This window comes from Malaclemys terrapin, chromosome 3 (assembly GCF_027887155.1).
Source record: "Malaclemys terrapin pileata isolate rMalTer1 chromosome 3, rMalTer1.hap1, whole genome shotgun sequence".
Taxonomy (NCBI): Eukaryota; Metazoa; Chordata; order Testudines; family Emydidae; genus Malaclemys; species Malaclemys terrapin.
Window position 1 is genome coordinate 201,519,400 of NC_071507.1, and position 14,990 is coordinate 201,534,389.

The 14,990-nt window shown below is 48.6% G+C and overlaps 1 protein-coding gene across 3 annotated transcripts in view; it reads right to left on the reverse strand.

The window, feature by feature from the left end:
- The window catches only part of EXTL3 (exostosin like glycosyltransferase 3), a 230,400-nt gene extending 216,728 nt beyond the window's left edge, over nt 1-13,672 (reverse strand). For all 3 annotated transcript variants that reach the window (XM_054022198.1, XM_054022194.1, XM_054022195.1), the window contains exon 1: nt 13,502-13,672. The gene's annotated coding sequence lies outside the window, so the exon portion shown is untranslated. The remainder of the gene's footprint in view (nt 1-13,501) is intronic.
- Nucleotides 13,673-14,990: the final 1,318 nt, after the last annotated feature.

A 14,990-nucleotide genomic window follows, 5' to 3' on the forward strand; every position in this document is an offset into this window, starting at 1 on the left:
CGTGGACTACAGCCCACTTCTTCGGATGCATACAGCTGTTTGTTAGTCTCTAAGGTGCCACAAGTACTCCTGTTCTTTTTGCGGCTACAGACTAACACGGCTGCTACTCTGAAACCTGTCAGTATACTCAAAGCACCAATTCTCCACTGCCTTAGACCTTGTGTCATCATTTATGCATATGCAAAGTTAGTGTGAAACATTACCACCAGTGTGAATGAAAGCCGAATTCTGATTCAGTAGCATTTTATACCCACTTTGTACTGGCATAAATGGTGCACAGCAGTGCAAGATTCAGCTCCATAGGTGAAATCCTGGCTCCACCTAAATCAATGGGAGTTTTGCAGCTGACTTGGATTTCACTCACATATTTTAACCTGAGAAATAAGGGAGCAGAGTCTAGTAGTTTATAGGAACTGCAAATCAGGATTCTGTTCTCAGCTCCACTACTCATTTCTTGTGCAATCATGATCGAGTTACTGCACGTCAGATTCCCCATCATCAAATGGAGATAACAGCAATCTGACAGCGATGTTGCAAGACTGAATTAATGTTTGTGAAGCATCCTTGAAGGAAAGATGCTATAGAAGATCTAAGTGTTATTGCTACTTCTGCCCTGCTCAGAGAATAAGTCCCCAGGGGAGACCAGAGCTGGAGCACAGGCAATGCGTGCGGCGGGGGGGGGGGTGTCACGTGCCCCCCCTCAGATTTGCTGCTTGACTTGTACTGAGCATGCTCCATAACACTGCTGAAGCCAGGGGCTCTCACTCTGCCCCCCACCCCCACCCCACACTCACTATCTGCAGACACTAGTGGTCTCTAAACTGGATAATTTAATTTATAATGTATATCATGAGTGGAATAAAAATAAGCAGCTAAAGGGGGGTGGGGGGAGAAGAACTCCAAGATGTCTTTGTTAGTTCTAAATATTCGGGGAGAAAAAAGTTATTATTTGAGGTCCAGATTATTCATGAACTTTCAACAAACTCAGATCTGCCATTGCCACAAATTCATGAGTAGCAAGTGAGACAAATGGATGCAATTTCATCTGTTGCAACTGGAAGCCGGAACAGAGGGTTTAACTAGCTTTTGCTTTGTGCTTAGATTTGTTCCTGAGTCCTGCAACTAGACACACTGTCATAGCGAAAATCTGCTTAGGTTTGCATGTTAGTAGGTCTGGCTTTGGCTAAGCTGTTACAATGTAGAGTCGACCACTCATCCTACGGGTTTGGTGAAACCGATTTTTTATAAGTGATCACCTTGTTCCTTGCAGCCTATGTTCAAGCCACTGGTTCTACGAAAAAGATATCCTCAAAATGAACGGTTGGCTGCACATTTTGTTATAGTTTTGTTTTTGTTTTTTTAATGTTGCTTCCAAGTTTGCAACAGATGGCATGCAGTCTTTCCGCTGGTTTAGACAGAGTCAATTCTAATCTGGTCTCTTTCTTGAAAGTATCACCCTGCTTTGTACTGTATTGTCTTTTCCTTCTGAATTTTCAGTTTTCCCTTGTCTGGGTTGCATGAGCGCACACTCCTGTTTCTTAATCTCCTATATCTCTTATTAAGAGTTTCTTTGTGTACACACACACACACACACACAATTGTTGTGGGAAAACAACAGGATGCTGGGGAAGTCCCGCTAGAAGGAAACATTAAAGACCTCAGGCCGGGAACTAGCTGAAGCCTTTAGCCCACTGCCTGAAAGAACCAGTGCAGGACGCTGATCTCCAATTCCCACCTAACTACTCCCTGGCACCAGCCTCCACTGGGTCCTAACAGCCACCACGTTTTACTGTTTAAAAATAGATCAGTAGGTTTAGTACCAGCGACGATTCCAGCCTGAAAAGGGAGCGATGGGCACAGCCCAGCGAGACGCCACAAGGCACACCCCTCAGTTGAGAGAGAGGCAGTTAAACCCAGACGTCAGTTTAAATTGGAAGCTCTCTGGAGTATGGATCCCGGTTTTGTTCTGTGTTTGTACAGCAGCTAGCTCAGTGGGGTCCTGGCCCGTGACTGACGCTCCAATAGGGTTGCCAACCCTCACGGTTTTGCCGGGAGTCTCCTGGAATCAGGCTCTATCTCCCGGAGGTTACTGCAGCCAAACCGGGAGATTTGGGGCGCTAAGAGTCCAGCCGCGCAGCAGGGCTAAGGCACCGTCCTTGCGGCCTCTGGGAGGGGGGCAAAGGGGTCTCTGCGCACTGCCCCACCCCGAGCATTGACTCCACAGCTCTCATTGGCTAGGAACTGCGGCCAATGGGAGCTGCGGGGGCAGTGCCTGCAGGCAGGGGCAGCGCGCAGAGCTCCCACCACCACCACCCCGCTGCCTGGGAGCCGCTGCCAGAGGGATTTGCCGGTCGCTTTCAGGAGCTGACTGAGGTAAGAGGGCCTCACCCCTCCCGCACCCCAACCCCCTGCTCCAGCCCAGAGCCCGCACCCAAACTCCCTCCCAGAGCCCGCACCCCACACCCCCTCTTGCACCACAACCCCCTGCCTCAGGCTCAGCCCGGAGCCCCCTCACACACCCCCTCTTACCCCGGGCTCAGCCAGGAGCCACCTCCTACACTCCGAACCCCTCGGCCCCACCCCTCAGCCCAGAGCCTGCACCCCCCCCACACACCTCAACCCCCTGCCCCAGCCCAGTGAAAGTGAGTGAGGGTGGGGGGAGAGCGAGCAAGGGAGGAAGGGGGCTGTAGTGAGTGGGGGCGGGACCTCGGAGAAGGGGCAGGGCCTTGGGGAAGGGGCAGGGCAAGGGTGTTTGGGTTTGTGCCATTAGACAGTTGAGTTGGCAACCCTAGGCTCCAATGTGCTGCGGCAATACAAATAATAAAAAGGGAAGGGGGGGGGGAAAAAGTGGATGGGGATGCGGGTACAGGATCAAAACAAGGGATCCAGCGAGGGGGGCACCAAGCATAGGAAACTGGATAAAGCCTGCTGCTCCGTGAAGGAGCCGAGGAACTCAGCAAATGCTACCCAGAGGAATTCTGTCTGGAAGCATCCACAGACAAAGGACCGTTAAAGGACCCCAACGTTCGGGGTGAACCCTCCTGCCCAGCATCCTCCTCCTGTTGTGATGGATGGCCAGCTTGGCAGGGCCAGGTGGCCACTGAAGAGGTCACAAGAGTGCCAGCTCAACAGCCCCCAGCAACCGCAAACTTCTCTTCATCCACAGCGCAAGCAGCAGTAGTGAGAACTTCCCCCACACTGCCTCTAAGCAGGTCAGCTCTGACGGGAAAGAACCACGTCTAGCGGTAATAGAGGAAGTTGGTCTCCATGATCTATTCAGTCTATGGCCTTCCACCCACCCGAGACAGACAATAAGGGTGCCAATTAGTGCCAAGTGTAGTGCAGACTCTTGTCCAATGTGTGCTGGATGGTGACCTTCCAACTCATTAGGCACAGACCACTTACCATCAGGTTACGGATCACTATTGACCTCAGCTTGACTCAAACCAGCAACCTAGAGAGGTCCCACTGCCAATGGCCTCAGCCATCAAGTTATTTCCTCTCTTTAGAAAACTGCTTCAACCCACTGAGAATTATTTCCCCCCTTCGTTAATATCACCATTGTCCCTATTTTTTCCTCTTTTAACCTTAGAGTAGGGAAAAAAGCCCAATTCAGAGTTCGCCTTGTGTTCCTGATCAATAAGCCAGCTGCCTTAAGTTACATGATCCCTTTACAGTTTTGAGGGTAGTCATAGGATTGATTTGACCAGCAGTAAAAGGACAGAACATTTATACTCAAAGCTTGTGCCAAGCCACAAAAAGTCAAGATAGATAATGTAATGAGCTGGCTAGTGTATATATGTATTACTGCCCCCTACCTGCTGGAAAACACGTGACAGATGTTAATCACATTGTTTGATGCCCTACAGCAGTGGTTTTCAACCTGTGGTCCACAGACTCCTAGCAGTCCACAGACTAGAACAGGGTTTAAAAGAGAACTAGATAAATTCATGGAGGTTAAGTCCATTAATGGCTGTTAGCCAGGATGGGTAAGGAATGGTGTCCCTAGCCTCTGTCTGTCAGAGAGTGGAGATGGATGGCAGGAGAGAGATCACTTGATGATTACCTGTTCTGTTCATTCCCTCTGGGGCACCTGGCATTGGCCACTGTCGGCAGACAGGATACTGGGCTGGATGGACCTTTGGTCTGACCCAGTATGGCCGTTCTTACTATGTCTAAGATTTCCAAAGGGGTCCACACCGCCATTCTAAAATCAGAACTGCTCAGATGTATGTCACAAGTGCTATACTGCTAAACACATAATGGAGATTTTCCTTTAGCACAAAAGACAAGGGCCTCTTTGAGCAGGAAACCTCAGTCCTGTCTTCTGCTGAAGTGAAGTTCCTAGTGACCATGGACTACAGTAGAGCGACAAACAGGAAGTGCTTAGGTGGACCAAGATTTATTACAATATGCAGAAGTATTAAGATCTGCCTCCCTCAAACCCTCACCTAAGTTAGAGATCTAGGAAAATGATGAATTACACTCACTATGATGCCATATGTTGATGAATGAAGACTATTCTACCCCAGTCTCCCCATTTCAGTGATAGGTTTGAGACCAGGCAGCAATATAATCCCTTGTAATAGATGAGCTCAACTGTTTTCCCTCTTAATATCTATATTATTTAATTGCATACATCTAAAGTCAGAGCTTCCCCAGTGGGTAAAATTATCCAGAAGACAACCAATCTGCTAGAGGGTTTTATTACCAGATCAGAAGAAATGAGGATATTCACCCAACAGCCGTGAAGAGGTCGGCTCCATTATAGGAAAATATCTATGACGAAAACATATCCTCATTGTTTTATTGTAGCTCTGCACTAGCAGACATGTAGTTACAGCTGTGACGTGACATGTCCAATGTAAGCTCCTATTTCCAGGGCTTAGAATAACCTAGGGGTGGGGAGGAGAAAAACAAACAAACAAACAAACAACAAACAACACACTCCACACTTTTTGAGGCTGAAATGTCTCCTGCTTATTCTCAGTCCAGAAGCTAATTTCTTTTTTGTTTTTAAAAGTTTGACAACTCTGTATCAGCCAAGTCGATTCTTATCTGAATGTGTCGGTGATGGATTTTTAACTAATTAAAGTTTTTAGTTCCTTTTGTTTTTCACAACACAGCAAGTTGGTGGCACAGCTGAGAATAGGTTGTGTGTCCCTGTTCAAACCATTAGAGAACATATTGCCTCTTTGTGGGGCAAAATATTTATCCTCTCTGTATTCCTTAAAAAGCCAGGTCACCTAGGAGCAAACATTTATCAGTCTCAATCTCCCACACACCTCTGATTTCTGCAGTGTCAGCTGGATTTAAAAGACAATGTGTGTCACCTTTGAAGTATTTCCATACTTCATTGTGCAAGCTCCTAATCGCTACAATATATTTTTCATGTGTCCTCAATGGGAATTATGATCCAGCTTAATGTGGTGGATTTGTACACATTTCCCCTTGAGTTTATGCAGCGAGAGCTATAGAATTAAATTTCTTTCACTTACGGAGATATAATTCACTCCAAAAGAAAACTCCAAGAAACTTACAAGCCTCTCAAAAGAAGGATTTATAACGGATTGTCCTTCTCAGTCTTTTCCCTTAGCTGAGACAATATACAATGGCATAATTGTCTTTTAAGTAACTCCATAGTGGCACAGGGGACAATGGAACTGAAACCTTGCAAAGTTCTATCTAGGTTTTAATCTTGCATTCAGGGGTTTAAATCCTACCACCACAGCCCCCCCCCCCCCCCAAGGTTCCTGGGCCCCACTGAATGCAGAAGTAGCGGTTCAACAGGAGCATGTGACAGCTAGCCCATGAGGAAAGAGAAGAGAAGGCAGCTCATGTCAAAACAGGCCACACTCAGCTGAAGATGATCTCTGCCTAGCTCACTCCGTCACCTGTGGAGAAACAGGCACAAATGCAGGCACTGCTAAGCAGAAAGCTTGGGGGAAAAGGTCTTGGAAAAGAGGAGAGGGAACTTTTGGGGATGAAGGGGTTTGGAAAGAGAAGGGTTCATCTTAGCATGTGTGGGGTAGTTTGAAGAGAGAGCATATAGTTTAAAAAAAAAACAAAAAAAACTAAGGGAAACATTTCAAGGCAGGAACATGAGCCGATTTTGCAGAACTGGGAGTGGTTTTGGTTTTTAAGATTTGGCTGGAAATGATTTTCAACAACAGATTTTTCTTTTCAAGGATTTGCATGTGACACATGTTACATTATTACAACCATTGGGGGCTGCTTGGGCCCGATTATACTGTCAGTTGCATACAATTCTTAATGGTTCAGTGGGAGTTACCAGTGCTGCCAACCCCAAGTGTTCAAAAAATAAGTCAGGACCAAAATATAATGAAATTAAAAAAAAAAAAGTGGGGCTCATTTTATTTGCCTTCTGGGTTGAGCCTTGGGGAGGGAGGTCACTTTTGAGGCTTTCCTCTGCAATCATGCACTTTTTTTTAGCTTTCCTTTGCAATCATGAGGGCTAAAAATAGAAGCTGAAAGTTTTGCATAGTCACATGACTCCAGGAGCTGGGACTTTAAAGAAAAAGAAAAAAAAAATCACAAGACTCACAATAAAATTGTGAACGGTGGAAACACCAGGTTACACTTGAAAACAGCAGCCAGGGTAATGTTTGGTTCACTCAGGCGCAATTGCACTGCTAGCAAGTTTGGCTGCAGCTGCTCCTATCAAATATTTATTTCTGACTCCATAGTATATCTTGGACCCCAGTCTGGGCCTTATGTGTGTGGCAGAGACGGGGTCAGAACCATTCAAAGTTGTGTAGCAAACTGCTTTTCTCCACAGAAACTTGTTGAAGTGACTTTTTTAAAAAACAAGCTTGTTTACTCAGCATATTAAAATTAAAACAAATTTCCATCCTCACCCCATTCCCCCTCCACACCCTGAAAAAGATGGAGGGGGGGACATTATCTTATTGAGGATTAGCCACTCAGAGTTCGATCATTTTAAAAGTCAGCCTGTTTTTGAGGTTAGGCTTAGGACTGTCTAAATCTTTCTTGTGAAGCCAAAATGAAAACCTTAATTCTTCCAAAAACAAATTCTTCCCTCGACCTAGCTACCACCTGTCAGGGAGGCGGATTACCTACACTGACAGGAGAACCCCGTGTTGGCATAGATAATGTCTACACTGAAGCGCTATACTGGTGCAGCTATGCCACTGTAGTATTTTAAGTGTAGACAGGCCCTTAGACCAGTGGTTTTCAACCTTTTTTCCATTCACAGACCTTTAAAAGGTTTCCAATGCCCTTTGGAAATCTTAGCCATAGTCTGCAAGCCCCAGGGGGCCACAGACCACAGGTTGCAAACCACTGTTCTATGGCATCGACAACCTTTGGTGGACCCCTCAGGGTCTGCCAACCACAGGTCTTAGGCTATGAGAGCCTGATCTGCGAGGTGCTTAGTGCCTCCTGAGAGAGACAGAGCAACTTCCATTTACTGATGGGACTTGAAGTCACCGAGAACACTCAGCACCAGATAGTATCAGGTCCTTATATGAGTGGAACAATTTTCTGCCAAAGTTTTTTAATAGCGCTCATTACGTTCCCTTTCAGAACTTGCTGGTTATTGGATTTCTCCGACTTCTGAGACAATTCTGTTGTTTTTTAAACCATCTTCTAAAAAACTGGGGAGGGAGGACTTTAAAAGAATGGCAGCGCAGTAGGTATTAAATAAAATATAAACATCTCATCTATATTTAAAACTGGGTTTGATCTTTACTGTTTTCATTCCATCCTCCACATCTTGACTTGTAATTTCTTCTGTTGCTTTTGTGGGTGGTGGGTTGGGTTGGGTTTTTTAAACATACTGCGTCAACTAATTTTTTGATCAGTTATTAAAAACATTGCTCTCCTTTTTCATTCTCTGCACCTAGCAGAAAGTGAAGCTAGAAAGAAAGATGAACTGGAAAGATTTTTTTTAAAAAGAAATATTTTGAAAAAAAATCCTACAATCCCAGGACAACAACAGAAAATATCTTTAATGATGGAAGTTACAGCTTCAGCCCCCATCCTGCAATCAGACAAAAGCCAGTAAAGCCCGTTACTGGGGATCTGTTCAAGTGGATCTGATTACAGGATTGGTGGCATAACTTTAAAAAACAAATGTATTGACCCTTCCCACACATTTTCTTGCGTTGCTGTCAGCGTCAGTAACGCTGTAACAAATCCCTGGCCGTATTGGAATTTCATGAGTGCCACTGCACTCGCACCGAGAACTTAATGGTGACAAGAATGACAGGACTCAGATCTTTGTGTTCCCAAAGCACATGAGCGAAGGCAGCGCTAAAGACAAGAGCTAAAAGGAAATTTGTTACCATATGAATACAGCGCTAGTAGTGCTTGGTGCATGTTTTGCTACAGTCCTGCCAGAGAACCTACAATCTGAACAGACAACATACAGTCAGAGGAAGTGGATGGGACATAACAAAGAGTGCTGTGATTGACCAGCAAAGTTAAGCATACATCACTCACCCAGCATCTACACTTGCACTGCGTCGACCTAAGTCGGTTGACCACGGCTCTGCATCTCGTGCGGAGTTGGTGTTATTGTGCCGCTGTAACAGGATGGTTAGATTGGCAGGAGACAAATTTGAGTGTAGACACTGGCATATCTCAGTCGATGCCAGCGGACTTACGTTGACCTAATTTTGTAGCGTAGATGAGACCTAATTCTGGTTGTTGGGTTAGTGTGTGGGTAGATGGGGCATGTCAGTGACCTGTGATATACATATCAGGCTAGATGATCTGGAGGTCCCTTCGGGCCTTGAATTCTATGGCTATGTTAGTTCCAATATTTTATTTGATGTTTTTAAATTAAAGTATTGTTATTTAAGATAGAATCTCCATTAACAGCTAGCAGTACAGAGTCTATGGCAGTGTGGAACAGTTCCAATTCTATCCAGTAGAGGGTGGTAGTACACATACAGTGACCAATTCATTGTGATACTCAGCACTCATACAGCACTTCACAATTTCAAAGCTCTACACAATTAATGGCCGCAACTCTCAAATAGTATTATTTCCCATTTAATAACGGGAACTAAGGCACAGAGGGAAACTGAGATGCCCAAGGTCACATAGCAAGTCAGTGTGAGAATCAAAATTAGAGCTGAAGAGTTCCTGGCTCCCAACCCTGTGCTCAACCCACACCTCTCGATAGGGTGTTAGACTAGCAAATGCACGTATGTCGGAATGAAAAAATTAACCGATTTCAATGTGAGCCTTTCCAGTGCTCACAGCCTGCACACGGATATCTGGGAGTCTGTGCATTCATAAAAAGAGCTGGAAGAGACACTGCCTCTTGTCCAGTCTTCACAGCCAGCGTAGGATTGCTTCCAGCAACAGTTTACTCAATGTTTTGTCCAGTCTAGTCTTAAACGACCCAAGCAATGGGGGCTTCCACTACTTCCCTTGGGAGACTAGTCTACAGCCTACTAAGACTGGGTGTTAAAAAGTTTAGGCTTGAATGGGCCAAATTCAGCATTAGTGTAATTCCACTGACGTCAGTTACATTCAGCACAAGGGAAAAGTTTTCTGGTTATTGGGCCAAACTCAGAGCTGGCACAGACTAGGGTAAGCACAGAGTTGTCCCCACTTACACCACCTCCCTCTGCAGCACTTGCAAGAACAAAGCTGCACCCTGCTGGCAGTCGGACCCACTTGAGTCTCCTAGTCGGACCTGTTGAGTGAAGATAAATGTCAACTCGCTCAACACCGCTGCAGATGACATGACGCAACTCCCTTCCCTCCACCGCAGGCACTTGGCTGGCAAGACCGAACTATTCAGGCAGTGCATGGATGTGGTCCAAGGCACCAGGTGAGCCCTATGCATTACTAACTACAGTGTTAGAACTGGAAAGCTGGGCTAAGAGTGAAGAGCCAGGACCTCGCTGAGCCACAGGCCAGGACACTATGCTTCATGCACAGGTCACTTGCCTGCTCCACTGTGCTGAGTGACCTCCCCCAGGCCAATTCATCACCCACCTTTGGAAGGAGATTTGAGCTGCACCTAGAAGAGTCTCCCCCCTTAGCCCAGTACCCACGCCAGCCTTCAAATCCCCACTTAAAATGCACTTTTCCAGGAGCCATTCCTTCCTTATTCTCCTCTCTGATGAGCTCGCCATACCCTCTTCACCCACTTCACTCCAGCCAGGCCATCTGACGCAGCACCCCAGTCATAGGAGCAGAGGAAATGCCCTGTAGATAGCCCTCTGCTCTGATCTACGTTAACAGCCTGTTCTAACAGTGGCCAGAACCAGTTGCTTCCAAGGACAGTGCAAGAAATCCTGAAGCAGCCAGCTAGGGAATAACCGGCCTACAGGGAAAGCTCCTTCCTGACCTTCACAGTTAGAGTTGGGCTTCTGCCCTGAAGCATAAGAGCTCGATGTCCTTTTTCCACTCCTGCCTCTATGCCTTCTTCTATGCAACATCCTTTGCACGAGCAACCTCCCTGTCCTGCCCCGCCTTCGCCTGGGCCCTTTCCTCCTCCGAGTCTCTATTTCAAACATACTTCTTCCAGCAAGCTGGCCCACCCCAACCCTCCCCTCAGCAGGTGGCTGACATCCCCTAGCTTGAAACAAAACTGTTGCTTTTCGCTGCCTCCTTTGTATCATCTACCTGGAGTGGAAGGGACCATGCCTTTTTCTGTGTCCGAGCATCAACAGTGCCATACAAATAGATAACCTGAGTCTCCTACATTGCGCAGACTCTTGTGGATAGGAGATGTCTCAGACTCTGTCTTGTGTACGAGCGCCGTGCACGCTGAGGGTGCCATGTAAATGATTTCTAGAAAGGTTTTCAGCAGAGCGTCCTCACTCTGGCTTCCCCTGCTCTGGCAGCCCTGCTCGAGTGGGGGAGGCACATTCCAGTGCTCTGCGGGAGTTCAAAGCTTGTGCAAACTCCAGCTTCCGGACCTGGCCAGGTCCCGCAGTGGTGGGCATGGCACAGGAACTTCTTTAAATCTTGCCAGAGAAAGGTGCCAGCTTCTTTGCTTTATAGCATCCACTGCCCCAAACCCTCGCCAGCACACCCAGCCCTGAATGGAATATAACAGCTACCACCACCACCAGTAATCACACTTGGCGCTTACATGGCCCCTTTCAGCTCAGGATCTAATTGCTTTACGGACACCCCTGTAGGGGCTGTGTTGTATCAGGACCCTGCAGCCAGCAGGAGGACAGCAAGCTGGTTTTAAAAAGTGAGGCAGGGGGAGGAGGAGTGAAGGAAGCGCCTCTGTCAGACAGAACGCAGCTTCCTCAGGGGATAGGGAAGAAGCTTGTTCAGCTGATTTTGTTTAAGACAATAAGACTGGAAACAAGTTTTAAAGGACGATACTAGGCTGGAGCATTTGCCCTTGTAGTGAGCCCCCGCTGCTTGATGTGGTGGGAAAGATAAACAAATAAACCATGTGTTTCATGATGTAAGCTTCTGTCCTATTTCTGTTCCTGACAAAGTCTCCTTTTTTCTTTTAAATGCTGCTCTCTCTCGGTGCTTCCTCAGAGCTCTACAATTAAAAAACAAACCCTTAGGTAGTGTCTTGTTAATAAGGCATTCAGCGTCTTCCAAATCTATCACCTCCAGACCCGGAGTTACAGGCCTACGCTGGAAGCAAAATGTGCAGAGAGTACTGCGTCAGCATGGGGGATCAGGGGAAAAAGACAGAAGACTGTGCACTGACAGTGGGAGAGTTGGAGTTATGATTTTAGAAGCAGTATTATCTTCACTGAAAATAAATCAGAAGTGTCCTAATAATCCACGTCCCAGCATGAGGAGTTAACATGAAAAGGAGATATAGATACTAATAAGAAGTGACGTGCAAGAGGAGGGAGATCCTGAAACACCCGGATTCAAGCTAAAGGGAATTTGGGATAATTTCTCCATCCCCTCCTCTCTGGACATTGCGAAACCATCCCTGCCAGGAAGGGCTTCTCTACACCTCAAAAACAACTGCAAAGATCAAATTTTCCTTGCCTGCCAAACGGCCCAGATTGCACCAAATGGCAAGGTTCTTTTAAAAGTAAGATTTACCCGGGGAAGGGTTCACTTGGGTTTGACCGCAACGTGACTGACTGCCATTCCCTTGCATTGAAGTGCTGTGCGATACCATCAATATACTCACTCGACCAAAACCAGGGCTTGGCGAAGGGGTTGCAATTCTGAAGTTTCCCAAACTCCACGTATTATTCACTTTGACCCCAGCTTAATTTGACCCAGCATTTGGTGATGGGTGGCGGTTGTTTTTTTTTTTTAAACCAGAAACAAATTCCAAACTGCTCCAGGATTCACAATTGCGGGGAGGGGGCAGACAAGAGCCTTTCACGGCCATGTCAGAAAATATCAGAGATCCCCGATCTGAAAAGTATGTTTGTGGCTGCTGGATCTTTCTCTAAAATATATAATGACATGAGAGTAGGGCAGCAAACTCTGTGGGCTTTCCCTCACCGCTATGGGGGTACCATACTGACTCCCAGAGCCCCGTGCGCTGTTGATATATTTTATATATTGGGAACTAGCTCTTATCAGTGTCTGGCTTTTACCCTTACTTCTAAACACACACACACACACACACACACACAACAAGAAAGTTCTCTATAGGCCCCTGTGATAGCTACACAAACAGAAAAGGGAGCGTGGGGAAGGGAATAAGGAGGCTGCCCTGCGGGTCTGTTCAGAACAGCCGGCTGGGGCCGGGCAGACATAAGGAAGCTGGTTTGCAGCGAGGTGGGTTTCACGCGGTGCAGCTGTGGGTGGCGCAGCCCCGGAGTGAGATTTCAGGCCCGTGGTGGTGGTGGTGTCTCCGCGTGCTCCGCTCTCCCAGGCTGGCTGACAGCCGCCAGCACAAAGAAACACGCGAGCTCACAACGCGGATCGGGGGGCAGGGCAGACCGGCGAGGAGCGGGTTTCGCGTGGGACGTTTCCCTGCCTGTGGGGCTCGTGCGTGGCTTTTCGGAGGGCTGGGACTTACAAGACCAAACACGACTCCCCCTTCCTCGGGAAGATTGGCAGCTGCCACCCGAACGCCCGCACACGCCCGGGGCTCGCTTCCCAGCCAGCCTGTGTCCAGCGCGCACGCTCCCGCAGGGGACCGGGACACACGCCTGGGGCGTGCGCCCTGACACGGCCACACACGCGCGTGCAACCAGCCCGAGTGCTTGACATCCCCGCAGACGCACCCGAGCCAGCCTCCCGCGTCTGCCCTGTTCCCGCGGGGGGGGGGGTGTTTTGCAAGCGAGCCCGATGCCCAGTTGCCACCCCCGTCAGCCTCTGGAAACAGCTCCTGCCCCGCGCAAAGCACCCAGGGGTCCCCCCCCCTTGCAACCCTCCGACGGGAGGATAAACCCAATCGCAGCTCAGCCGGCCAAACAACCCAACACGCGCCCAACTCCTCCTCTCCCACCCTCCGGGAGCTGCTGGGAGCGAGGGGAAGGAGCCATGTCTGGACGATCCCAGCCTCACAACTACTACAGACTAGCCCGCGCCCAGCCCTTACCTGCCGGCCGCGGGGACCAGGGGCCCGGCTGGGAAAGTTTGCCGGGAGTTGCACGCGCAGGGGAGGCTGGTGCGCAGGCAGAAGAGGCTCGCGCCGCTGCCCCCCGCCCCGGCGCTCAGCTCCCGGGCAGCGGCAGCAGCATTGTGAAATAATCCCCGGGTGCAGAGCCTGAGCGAGCAGCGGCCACCGGGGCCATGGTGCATTGTGGGAAGCAGCGCTAAAAAGTGAGGGGAACGCGACTCCTGGTGGAGATGCGGGGTGGGTGGGGAGAGGACAAGTTGCACAGAAGAGGGTTGATGGCTGGGGAGGGGCAATCGCATGGGCCCTTAGCCTGAGAGGGGACCCCCCCCCCCAGCTTCCCCTCGGCCTCTGTGTGATCTATGCAGGACAGCTTCCATGATCAGAACCACCTGGTGAATGCATCGGGAGGGCAGCACTGGCAAATGCCCCCCCCTTGCCAGACGGCTGGGGGCTTTAGCATTAGCGGCTGTTTCCAGGCCTGGCTAGGGTGACCAAACAGCAAGTGTGAAAAATCAGCTCGGGGGTGGGGGGTAATAGGAGCCTATCTATGAAAAAGACCCCCAAATCAGGACTGTCCCTATAAAATCGGGACATTTGGTCACCCTAGGCCTGGCTGTGTTATCCCATTGCAGCTGCTGGGGGTTCGGGTTAGAGGCTTTGGAGGTACCACATTCAGGGCGAAGGAGGCATCAGCCCGACCGAGGAAAGATGGACCCCCCCATAGGGTGACCGTATTTCCTTAAACTGAAAAGGGCAACGCCAGGTGTCTCAGGTCAGCCTGGTGCCCTCTGGTGTCACCGCTTGCCTGAGCCCCGCTGCTCAGAGCTGGCCCAGGGCTGTCAGCCTGAATCGACGTCACGGATGTCATGACTTTTTTGGCAAAACTGGGCATTTGTCCTATTGGCTTTTGTCCAAATGTTTCTACACACACACACCCAGCCCCCATGGGACAAATACCCAGTTTTGCGCGCGCGCACACACACACACACACACAAAAGTCATGATGTCCAGGAGAAAGCTTAAAAAGGGGACTGTCCCAGCCAAAATGGGACATATTGTCACCCTAGCCACCCCAGGTCAAACTGGGGAAAGGCATAGTCTGGACTAACTATCATTCTTTATATTCCAGTAGCACTTAAAAGCCCCAATCAAGACTGGCACGCCATTGTTGCAGACTCCATATGTACACACAGTAAGAGACACTTCGTGCCCTGAAGAGTTTATACGTCTAAATGGACTAGACAGACAAAGAAGTAAGTGTTGGTATTAGAACCGGTTGGGGATTTTATGTTGGAATTGTTTTCTGGTGGAAAATGGACTTTTTGCAACAATGCGATTTTCTGCAGGAAAATTTAGATTTTCTGTCAGGAAGCACACACCCTCCCCAGCTGCCCACCTGGAAAGCTCTTGTTAATTTCATCTTCTGGCTTCAGGGATAAAATGAAAGTGACAAGAGCCTTCCAGGCAG